This window comes from Carassius carassius, chromosome 27 (genome assembly GCF_963082965.1).
Source record: "Carassius carassius chromosome 27, fCarCar2.1, whole genome shotgun sequence".
In the NCBI taxonomy this organism is placed as follows: Eukaryota; Metazoa; Chordata; class Actinopteri; order Cypriniformes; family Cyprinidae; genus Carassius; species Carassius carassius.
Window position 1 is genome coordinate 9709992 of NC_081781.1, and position 13038 is coordinate 9723029.

At 34.4% G+C, this 13038-nt stretch overlaps 1 pseudogene; it reads right to left on the minus strand.

The window, feature by feature from the left end:
- Positions 1-20: 20 nt before the first annotated feature.
- On the minus strand, positions 21-7376 carry LOC132106669 (dynein regulatory complex protein 1-like; annotated as a pseudogene).
- Positions 7377-13038: the final 5662 nt, after the last annotated feature.

The following is a 13038-nucleotide window of genomic DNA, read 5'->3' on the forward strand; positions in this document are numbered from 1 at the left end:
TCTGGATTTTATATGCACAGTCTGGTCCAGAGACATATGCAACATGATTATGACCACTATTTTTTTTTACTAAAAGTTTCATATTGAATTTAGGTAGTGATCTATTAGATTGTGGATGTCAAATGCAGCTATACCAAGCTCAAAGGCTCTGGCCCAAGCAGATATAGAAGAACAAGGGGACCTTTAAGCTTGAAAATTTCAATTGCAGTGCTGAAATGCATTTTTCTTTATTTAGATTGCAAATACAGATTTTTTCATTGTTTTATTTTTCGAAAGTATATCACATGTGGAACTGCCTCATCCTGGTGGGCTGCATCTCCGGCTCAGCACTGACCTATCAGAAGAAAGTTATATTATATGAGAACAGCCAAACTGAACTTTTAACATTATGTAACACACTCAGACAGTCACCTTGGGGGTTGTATAAAGATGCAGCAGCTGTCTGAGCACAGTATTCTGTTGTTGAACATTCTGTGTTTCTGCCAGAAGCTTAGCCCTTTCAGTCAGTACAGTACTGCGAATAAAACCTCATTGTTAATGTGTATTTCTCTAAGTCCAAATCAAGGTTTTCATTTGGGTGTAGCATGCTATAATTATTGACAACAAAAATGCACACTTACTGGTACTTGTTGAGAGCTGTATCAAGAGCACTCCAGAGCCTGAGTTTGGACTCTGGGATGACATTAGCTATGCATTCCCAGTATGCTTTATCTTCAGATTCATCTCTCATATCCAATCCCAAAACACTGCTCTTCTGTGAGGCCTGAAGATCACTGGACATAACAACAAACAGTTGGTTTTAGGGAATATGTATGACCGCAGAAACCTTTAGGCTTGAAATGTACAGTAAGTGCACTGACTGGGGTCTGCAGTGTTGGGCGGAAAAATCTTTCAGAGCCACTAGTAGATTATTATGATGGATAAAGTCAGAAGGTTGGTTGGTAGTTGTCTCCTCTTCCTAACAAAAACACAAAAGAGAAATGGAACATATTTAATTTTGTTTCCAGAGTGGCATAGTGAGAGGTTGAGCTGTGATGGATCCCCCTTTACCTCCATCAGTTCCCTCTGCTCTCGTCCATGCTGTCTGTAATTCATTAAGAACTCAGCCATTTTATGCACATCATTCTCACTCTCGATCCCTATTGCCTGTGTTCATAAAAAAAAATCAACTGAGACATCAGACTTTTTGGTTTTTCAGTGGTTCTCAACCTTTCTGACTCCATGTCTCCCATTTGTACAAGACAACATTTAAAGCCCCTTCTTTCTAAGCTATACCTCAGGTACTGCTGCTGAAATACAAAATTAAAGTAAGATGTCTTATTGTAGATTTTTATTTTAGAATTTCTTTAGCATATTAATTATGCCACTTTATTTAACTTTATTTAACCAATTTATAGTCTTATTTGGGGCCCTCTTGGAAGTTTTCTAAGGCCCTAGTTGTTCGTGTCCTCCCGCTGAGAGCCGCAGGTTTAATTACACTTGCTGTGAAAATGCAATCTAGCTTTATAAGGGACTGTTCATTCTTCTCCAGATGAGACACCAGCTTCAGCAGTTTACTCTCTATGAGACAACCCTGAAAGAAAGGGAGATATAGAGCTGATATAGTTTCAAATTCACACACAATGGTGATTTATGAATCAGGGACTTTTTGCTGTCTCCTAAGAGAAAATTGAAAAGAAAAACAATTGCTCTAACTATTTACAGGGCTTCTGCATGTTTTATGAAGGTAAAATTAAGTAAAGAAAACTTTTAAGATACCTTCTGATCACACAGCTAAAAAATGAACGTTCTTCCTTAGGCTTCTTGTCTTATTTGTCTTATTTTCAATGCATATGTCTAGGGTTTCTTAAATCAAGATACATTTTATCTGAAGCAAAATTATATACAAGACGTTTTTCTGATCTAAATGAAAAAAAAAAAGATCTAAATGAAGTACATGAATAAAACAAGAACAAATATCAGCTTGATTGAAAGGGAAAACAAGTTTTCATTCCCTGTTAGATATTTGTATTGGAACACAAAATTACTGAGGAAGAACTCACAACTTTCTGCTCTAATTTAAGATTTTTTTGTGTCTTAATTTGTGGAAAGATAAATAATAAGACCCACAAAAACCTTTATTTATGAGGTCTCTTTAATTACTTTTGAAAATCACTGAAAAGTTAAATGGGCAAGTATTTCTCCATTTCGGGCTGGTTTCATACCCAAACTTTTTAACTTTCCCTCTTTTAAAGATTTAGAGTGTTTTAATTGTTAAAATTGTGAGTTTTCACTTTGCACAAATAATATAGGTCTAAAACAACATTACACCGCTCTGACTTTCGTAATATGGACAAAATAGTTTAAACATTATGAAATATATTTTTCTGTGTTCCATAGAAGAATGAAAGTCATACAGTTTTGGAACAAAATGAGAGATAGTAACCCCCTTTGATATATTTTTGTACAACCCGAATTCCGGAAAAGTTGGGACGTTTTTTAAATTTTAATAAAATGAAAACTAAAAGACTTTCAAATCACATGAGCCAATATTTTATTCACAATAGAACATAGATAACATAGCAAATGTTTAAACTGAGAAAGTTTACAATTTTATGCACAAAATGAGCTCATTTCAATTTTGATTTCTGCTACAGGTCTCAAAATAGTTGGGACGGGGCATGTTTACCATGGTGTAGCACCTCCTTTTCTTTTCAAAACAGTTTGAAGACGTCTGGGCATTGAAGCTATGAGTTGCTGGAGTTTTGCTGTTGGAATTTGGTCCCATTCTTGCCTTATATAGATTCCCAGCTGCTGAAGAGTTCGTGGTCGTCTTTGACGTATTTTTCGTTTAATGATGCGCCAAATGTTCTCTATAGGTGAAAGATCTGGACTGCAGGCAGGCCATGTTAGCACCCGGACTCTTCTACGACGAAGCCATGCTGTTGTTATAGCTGCAGTATATGGTTTTGCATTGTCCTGCTGAAATAAACAAGGCCTTCCCTGAAATAGACGTTGTTTGGAGGGAAGCATATGTTGCTCTAAAACCTTTATATACCTTTCAGCATTCACAGAGCCTTCCAAAACATGCAAGCTGCCCATACCGTATGCACTTATGCACCCCCATACCATCAGAGATGCTGGCTTTTGAACTGAACGCTGATAACATGCTGGAAGGTCTCCCTCCTCTTTAGCCCGGAGGACAAGGCGTCCGTGATTTCCAACAAGAATGTCAAATTTGGACTCGTCTGACCATAAAACACTATTCCACTTTGAAATAGTCCATTTTAAATGAGCCTTGGCCCACAGGACACGACGGCGCTTCTGGACCATGTTCACATATGGCTTCCTTTTTGCATGATAGAGCTTTAGTTGGCATCTGCTGATGGCACGGCTGATTGTGTTTACCGACAGTGGTTTCTGAAAGCATTCCTGGGCCCATTTAGTAATGTCATTGACACAATCATGCCGATAAGTGATGCAGTGTCGTCTGAGAGCCCGAAGACCACGGGCATCCAATAAAGGTCTCCGGCCTTGTCCCTTGCGCACAGAGATTTCTCCAGTTTCTCTGAATCTTTTGATGATGTTATGCACTGTAGATGATGAGATTTGCAAAGCGTTGAGGAACATTGTTTTAAAGGTTTTCCACAATTTTTTTACGCAGTCTTTCACAGATTGGAGAGCCTCTGCCCATCTTTACTTCTGAGAGACTCTGCTTCTCTAAGACAAAGCTTATATAGCTAATCATGTTACAGACCTGATATCAATTAACTTAATTAATCACTAGATGTTCTCCCAGCTGAATCTTTTCAAAACTGCTTGCTTTTTTAGCCATTTGTTGCCCCCGTGCCAACTTTTTTGAGACCTGTAGCAGGCATTAAATTTTAAATGAGCTAATTAAATGGATAAAAGTGTAAAATTTCTCAGTTTAAACATTTGCTACGTTATCTATGTTCTATTGTGAATAAAATATTGGCTCATGTGATTTGAAATTCCTTTAGTTTTCATTTTATTAAAATTTAAAAAACGTCCCAACTTTTCCGGAATTCGGGTTGTAATATACATTTTATACATATGCAATTTCAAGATTTCAAAATATCTCAAACTAACGAATCGGCCAAAATCACACACTCACCAATTCGTCACACAGTAGCTCCAGAATTCTCTTCATTGTTCTCCGGTTCACTCCACTCTCAGTGTCCTCCAGAGCCTCAGATTCCTCCATTGAATCTCCTCCTGTTTCCTCTTGCAGGGTATCTGCAGCTGTCTTGAGGGCGTTATGTTCGATCGGACTGGAGCGCTCCATGAAGGGGAGCGGAGGAGACATCCAAGCCAGACCCAGCTGCTGCTCGTGAATTATTCTGTCTGTCTCCAGTGCCCTGTGTGCCAGGGCCTTAACTTCACCTTCACTTATCAACCATATATTTTCAAAATGCTCGGCATCCAGCGCTGCAAAGTGTCTTTCCAAACACACAAAAACAAGGTTTGTCCTGGGACTTTCTGAATGTTTTCTAGGTCACAATGAGAGTAAGTGCACTCCCCTTGCTTTCTTCTGCATGTCTTTGTACTGTTGTTTAATACGTGCATAGTCATTTCTCACTGATTGTTCCTCGGCTTTTGTCTGCTTCTCCTGATTGGTGCATTTAGACTTTAGGTTGTTTAGAATATCTTGCATTCTGGAAAAACATCAGTTCAGTTTTAAATTTAAAATCAACAGGAATCATGACTGGTTTCCTGCAGTGGGGTGATTACTGATATTATAACAATTTAAAATAACAATATTCTATTTTTTTTCATGTTTTAAAATTTTATATATTCCTATGATGGCAAAGCTGAATTTTAAGCAGCCATTACTCCAGTCTTCATTGTCTGTAAAAGTTATAATACCTTATATTTTTCCTCTTCAATTGGGATTTTAAGATGGCGTTCTCTTTCTCTCTTTTCTTTAGCACCTCATATTTGTAATCAAGTTTTTCTTCATTCAGATGGCTGTTGAACTTCACCTCTTGTAACTTCTTTCTTAAATTCTACACACACAGATAGACACAAATGCAGATTTTGATTTGTACCTAATAGCATTACCCGTCTCAAGCATATAGTTACAGTTATACTCATAATTAAGTCCATATCAAATTACCCTGTACTTCTGTATCCATTTTGACTTTGTCTATGTTGTATTCTTCAGCTTTCTGAACCCTCAGCTTCTGCAGCAAGTCCTCATGTTCCCCCAGGAGGCTTAAACACTGCAACATGTCCTTCAGCTGCAAAGAAAGATGCTGTTGTCAAAGTGGTTTTAAAGATATACACATGAAAATCTGTTACCTTTATACGTACTATACCTCTTTCTCGCTTCGTTCCTTCATCTGATGCTCCCATTTCTTCCTGTGTTTGGTTAACAGCGTTCTCCTCTCCTCATCAAACGAGTTCTTTAATGTTCACAGAAAATAAATGACATAAAATAGTGTGCATTCATGGCTATGCCATTTTATATAGTATAGTTGCTCATTTCTTATTAAACCAAATTATAAAGAAGAATTTTATGAGTGATAATTGTTATATGTCCTCCAGCCTCCAGGAGGCAGTACAACACCTCAATCTGCTTTAGGTCTTCTCGGTATGACTTTTTTAGACTTGAAATCTGTTCTTCCATCCTCTCAATTATCAGGTCTATGTCTTTAGCCTGTTTTTTCAGGTCCTTCACATAGCGATCATCACTAGCCTTCAGCTCCTAAAAACATTCTTATTTACCCTTGATTTATAGTCTATATGTTTTTGCATGTATTTGTTGCAGACTGAAGTTCACCTGCTGTAGCTCACTGATCAGTTTATTCTTGTCTGCCACAATCTGTTCACAGAGTTGTTGCTGGCTGCTCAGAGCATCTCTTAGATCCAGTGGGGTCTGTTTCATTTTAGCATCTGTCCATTTGCGGGTGATCTCCTCAAACTTTTCCCTGCTGGACTTGGCCTCGTTTTCCAGTTTCTCTCTCCTTATAGAATCAAATGACAAATTTTTAGTGAGAATGCAAACTTTACAGAGATACACTTTCAAAGACTTATGAGTACAGAGGAAAGTGTTTCATTGCATGTACCTCAGTCGACATGCCTCCTCTAGCTCTGTTCTCCTGTCAGACTCTCTGGCATCTACAGCTACCTGAATGTTGGTCACCAACTCCAGACCATCACTTTGTAATTTTGTCATGTGCTGCAAAAAGAGCAGAGAAAAGTGAAAATCCTGATCTACCTCACACACTATGTGCACAATATTCAGTATTCAAAAACTACAGTATTTGCTTGTCTAATATTTATTATCATAATATAATATAATATAATATAATATAATATAATATAATATAATATAATATAATATAATATAATATAATATAATATAATATAATATAATATAATATAATATAATATAATATAATATAATATAATATAATAAAGTGTTGGGAAGGTTCTTTTTGAAATGCAATATGTTACATATTACAAGTTATATCTAAAATGTGACAAGTAGTTTAACTATTTCAAATACTTTGTTAATGTAACTGATTACTTTTTTGATTACTTTTCTACATTTACATATTACTTGAATTGAGGTTAATTTAATTAGAATTTTAACCGCAACCACTACAAAATTAGATTTTCTTTGAAGTCATTCTGAGATTAAATACTGATATAAAACCATAACAATGAAATAGTTTAGTAGTTCTGGTTTTAAAATCATATCTTTGCAAAGTTAAGACAGGAAACACTGGCATCAAACAAAAGCCTGGAGAAAGGGTTAGGCTAATCTATTCTTAAATTCTTAAAAAAAAAAAGCATACACATAAAGCCAAATAGGAAATAAAACTGATAGTAATCTGTCATATTCTGTGTCCTAAACTCCTGAAAACATTTGTACCTCATATTTTTATGAAAGAAACCAATTAAATCTGTATATGGTTTTGTGTGAAAAACAATTCAGATGTAACATCCTTTGTAGGCTAATCGTATTTTCATTTTTGTAAAATGTATTTTCATAAGTAACTGTAACGTTAACTGATTACGATTATTTATTTTGTACATAATTTAGGCTATGTAATTTAGTTATATGTGTAAGTATTATATTAAATAATATAATATAATATAATATAATATAATATAATATAATATAATATAATATAATATAATATAATATAATATTATATAATATAATATAATATAATATAATATTATATAATATAATATTATATAATATAATATATAGGAAGAAAAGCAAAACGTTACATTTGAAAAATAGACTGAAATGACTGACCCATTTACATTTCTCCACTTCCTTCTGACTTTTCCGTATCTCTTCTTTAATATCGTCTTTTTCCTGGATATCATCGCCGAGCTCTTCACAGCAAAAAAAAAAAAAAAAAAAAAAAATTATAAATAAGTTACCGAAAGATCTGAGAATGCCAGGTTTATTTCTAGCTAATGAAACAAGATACCAAGCAAAGAACTCGAGATGAATGTTTACCGTGTTTTGGCCTCATTTCGTGCGGTTATGCGGAGGTGACGGGCGGTAATTCTCTCCTCCTCTAAGATAAACCTAGACCCATCGTGGCAAAACTTGCTGTGGCGAAGGATAAATCCACTATTATGGCAAGAGGTCGGGAACTGAAAGGATGCACTTTCTCCATCACGGATCAGTATTTTATCTAATTCTCAAAGAGAGGGAGTTATCTCAATACTCTTAAAACAAAATCCTGATGGGAAATATAAAGATCCAAAATGGTTAAAAAATTTGCGCCCATTGACCCTGCTCTGTTGTGATACTCGTATGTTATCTAAATGTATTGCTTTAAGAATAAAAAATATAATTGGAGATGTTTTAAACAACAATCAAGCAGGTTTTATTAAGGGGAGATTTATAGAAGATAACTTGAGACAAATACTGGACACTATACATTTTTATGAGAACCATCAGGAACCAGGATTATTGTTTATTGCTGATTTCGAAAAGGCGTTTGATAAAGTTCAATGGAAGTTCATAAAACAATGTCTTAGCTTTTTTAATTTTGGGAAAATCTTAATACAGTGGTTTGAAACTCTTTATAATCATCCAGTTAGTCGAGTGATTAATAACAGTCATATATCAGACACAATTTTATTAACGCAAGGAGTCCGGGTGTCCTTTGTCCCCATATCTCTTTATTTTATGTATTGAAATTCTCGCTATTAAAATTAGGAACAATCCAGATATATCAGGTCTATTTCCAAACGGTAAAGAGATTAAGCTAACAATGTATGCTGATGATGCAATCTTTTTTATAAAACCAATACAATCCACTTTAGAAGGACTAATAAGGGAATTAAATACTTTTTCAAAAATATCTGGTTTGAAACCTAATTTTGCGAAATGTAACATTCTGAGAATTGGGACATTAAATGACACAAATTTTATTTTAAACAGTTCCGTTCCTGTTAAATGGATTAATGGAGACGTTAATTTATTAGGGATTCATCTACCTGACAACTTTAAAGAAATTGTTAAATTCAATTATGAGAGAAGGATGGAAAAGGCAGATAGAATTTTACAACCTTGGAGGGGGAACTCTCTGACAATTCAAGGAAAAGTAACTCTGATTAATACATTAGTAATTCCACAATTTACCCACTTACTAATGCTTCTTCCTTCACCTAGTATGAAGTTCTTCAAACATTTCGAACAAAAAATGTCCAAATTTATATGGAACAATAAACAAGATAAAATTAAAAGGCAGTATTTATATAATTCTTATGAAAACGGTGGACTGAATTTGAAAAATCTTTGAATGATGGATTGTTCCTTGAAAGCCTCCTGGGTTGCTAAAGTTTATCACAACAAACAATGGATCACAAGCCAGAGATTATATTCAGCCTTTTCCTTTTTCTCGAATAATATATTTCCTTTTTACCAATTAAAAGCAATACATATTGATAAAATATTTCAAAAGAGTTTGGGTTAATTTTTGTCAATGACCTTTTAGATTTATCTGGAGATTTTATTTCTTATGAAAACTTATTTCTTCTAACTAACTCTCAATCAGTTACAATTCAACCAGCTGATTTCTGCAATTCCTAAAACTTGGAAAATGAAACTGCAAAATGAAAAGAAGGATAAATTAATGGTTTGTCTCTCACCAATAAGATGCCTTAAATGGTTGTCTGGTGTAAAGATAAATAAAATAATATATATTTGGAATTTAAATATTACAGGCACTGCACTTTTTCCACACAGAACATGCCTGTTTTGGGAAGATGAATTTAATGATCCAATTTTATGGAAAGATTACTTTAGAACAATTTATAGAACTACAATCGATTCATATTCAAGAATATTATAACTTAAAATCTTTTATAAAATTATTGCAACAAAAAAATCTTGGTTTAAATGGCAGATAGAAAAGGATCCCTGTTGCAGGTTCTGTGGGGATGAGGAGGAGGACCTGATGCATTTGTTTTATTTTTGCCCACGTGTGGCTAAGTTTTGGGTCAGTATACAGTTATGGTTAAGGTCTATGGATATTGTTTTGCAAATTACACCTCAGAACATTTTGTTATGTGTCTTTGAGGGAAAATGCATTTTTGAATGTGATAATTTTGATGGTTAAAATTTTTATTTTTAAAGCTAAAACTTTATCAAACTTATGTATAAAACACTTTAAGAATAGAGTGTGTTATCAGTATATGCTAGAAACAATTATTGCAACAAATAACAACAATAACTGAGCATGAAAATAAATGGAATGTCTGCTTATTTGAGTTAGAGATATAAATATTAAGTGTACGTTCTTAAAGGTGCGCCATGTGTTATGGCATAAATGTTTTGCTAATTCTATTCTGTTTTTTGTTTATTGATATTTTGACCCCGCAAAAGGTTCGGGTTGCTGCATTTTCAGCTGCGTTAATAATCCCTATTACAAGAAATATAACACACAGCGCGATGAATGCAAGAGGATAGTTTACAATAGCGTTGCTATGATACTACACGAGTGGTCGACTGTTGGTACTGCAACCACTGATCTGTAATAGAGAATATCATAGATTCTGACTGCCAAATATTTAGAACTGACCACATGCTGAAATGATATGATGATTTATGAATCCATATATTTAATATATTGTTTAGTTATTATATATCATGTTATATACATAATATAATATCATTATGGATTGTGTTTATGATTTATGACTATTCAATTCAGTTTTATATATATGTATTTATTTTTAATATAATTATAATTGTATAATTGTATAATATAACACATTTAAAATGCATATGTTAAAATACGCACACAAAACTGAATTTTATATATATATATATATATATATATATATATATATATATATATATATATATATATATATATATATATATATATATATATATATATAATAACAATAATAATACAATGTAAGTTTTATGGAATATTTTTGAATGTAGTTTGGGATATAAGCTATTTATTGTATTTCTAATGTTTAAAAATATTTTAGCTAGAAAATATTTATATATTTAAATATATTTATTCCAAACAAAAATATATTTTTGTCACATGGGGAAAACAAGAACAAACAGTAAGAATTGCAGGGCCATAACTCACAAAAAAGTACTACATGTCAGCAGCGTCTTAGCAGCAGCAGGGTTTTTTTTTTTAGCAGCAGTGATGCTTGTGTAACAAGCTGAATGTGGCAACAATTGAGGCAAGCTATCTTTACGGGTTTCTCTCTGTGTCTCTCTTTTGTTTGCAGTCTCTGATTCCTGACAAATTTTGCTGGACTAGTTTGTGTCTAGCTTTACTTGTGCACCTGATTGTGCCATCATATTAAAACACTATGCATAAGACTTTAACATGATGTTACATTCTTTGTTTTATAGCTGCGAGCTCAATTCTCTTGCTCTACCAATAAACATTTGCTCATCCATTATAATAATAGAAATCTGATTTATCAGATTTATCTTTTGGATCCATCTATCTTTTGAATATTAGCCTCTAAAGTAAGAAGACCGCAGACTGGCAGTGTACTGAATAAGCAGTCACACAGTCTGGGGCTGAAGTACTTGTGCTGGCATGGTAATCACCTTAGAGATTTTAGTGGCTTAGCGTTTAGCAAGATGAACATTTACCTGTGCTTGACTGATTGTTAGGCATTATGAGCAAAAGATACTGCACATCAATCAACCAAAGATCTCCTGTCTTTGGGTGTATTGTGCATTTTTGTGTGTTTGCATGCATGTTTTTAGGGATGTGTTTCTGTTTTATAAAGAGGATTACCATCTAGTAAATAACAGAATGTCCTTTGGATCAGTGGTTTTCATTAATGCATCTGCCACTTTGTAATATGCCTGGTATATTAATAAAATATTTAGCTATTACATGTTGAAGGGGAAATTAAATTTATACCATGTTTTTCTTTTCTTTTCTTGAAGAACAAAAACAATACTAGTATTGGATTGACACTTGATGTCCATTGCAAAATCAGTAACCTAAGCCAAAATTAGCCAAATACCTCTGATGTACTCATAGAAAAGAAGAGAGAGAGAGAGAGAGAGAGAGAGTAGCAGGGAACAGGAGAAAGGGGCGAGACAAGGAGGGGATTAAACAAACTGGATTTGTTTAAAACGGACATTATTAGACAGAGACGCATAGGAGGATTGTGTCTGCCTGTGTCTATATCCTTTTTCCTTTTTCTTTTAGGAATATTATACAAACCCGAAGTGCATAAATCTACAGAACAGTATGACGCAGCAGCAGGAGAAATTGGAGCCTCTGATGAAGAGTATGGAGGTCCTGCTGAAGGAGGTGGAGCAGCTACGTGGGCACTGTGGCCATTATAACCTGGAGTTGAGTCGCCACATCATGGAGCTCCGCCTGGAGAACAGAATACTGACTGACAAATACAACGCCCTTGACAAGGAGCTGCAGGAGGCCTTGGAGACCATCGAGGACCTCCAAGACACTAAATACGCTTTGGACGCTAAAGAAAGGCAAGCTGAGAAGCTCAACCGACAGCTCTGATAAAACAGAAGCCACAGTTTTCACAAATTTTAAAGGGTAATCAACATACGAATGACTGAGAGCTTTCTCTGCATATTAAGATGAGATACAAGGAAACATCCAGACAATTACATCCCTAAATGTTAGAGAACTCCCTCACGAAATCTTATAAGCACCTAAGCAATGCATCCTGTTAATCCAAGTTGATTGTCTCCATAGGCAGTATATGTGGTCTCTGAATCTTAGTTGTTGAGGTGGAAGTGAAGCCAGTCCTGTAGGTTAAGTTGTGACTGTGAGTCTGCATTCTCCTACACAATGACAGCTACCGTCTGTCATTTTGGTTGCTGAAAAGTGACCGGGACTAAAATAGCAGCTTAGAAGATTGAATGTCACAAAGCACTTTCACCCCTATGATTTAATACTATATGTTTAGTGGTACTAAGAGGAATGGTTAGAACACTGAAAGAGCCTCACTGTGAGATCTGTCACACAATACACACTTATGCTTGTACAATAATGCTCTCTCTCTTTTTCTAAAAAATATTTTGGGCTTCTGGACCCATTAAAGGTATAGTTTTCCCAAATATTGTACAATTGCTGACACTGTTCTGACCCTCAGGTCATCCAAGATGCAGATGAATTTGTTTCTTTTTTTGGAAGCAATTTGGAGAAATGTAGCATTATGTCACCTGCTCACCAATGGATCCACTTGCAGTGAATGGGTGCCGTCAGAATGAGAGATCAACAGCTAATAAAATAATCTAGAAGTTATCCATATGACTCCAGTGCGTCAGTTAATGTCTTGTGAAGTCAAAAGCTGCGTGTTTGTAGCAACAAAACAAATTTTAATATTTATAATATTCCTTTATTATACTTGTCAAATTGTATCTTTCTGTAAAACTGATTTGAAAAATGCTTTGTGAAAACTTGATCTTTGACCTTTCTTCTAGAAGACTGCAAAATGAAAGATGAAATGAAAATGTCTAAATAAACATGTTGCGTAGAACTGTTTTTCATTTTTACCAAACAGTAATCAATAATTAAGTGTGATAAA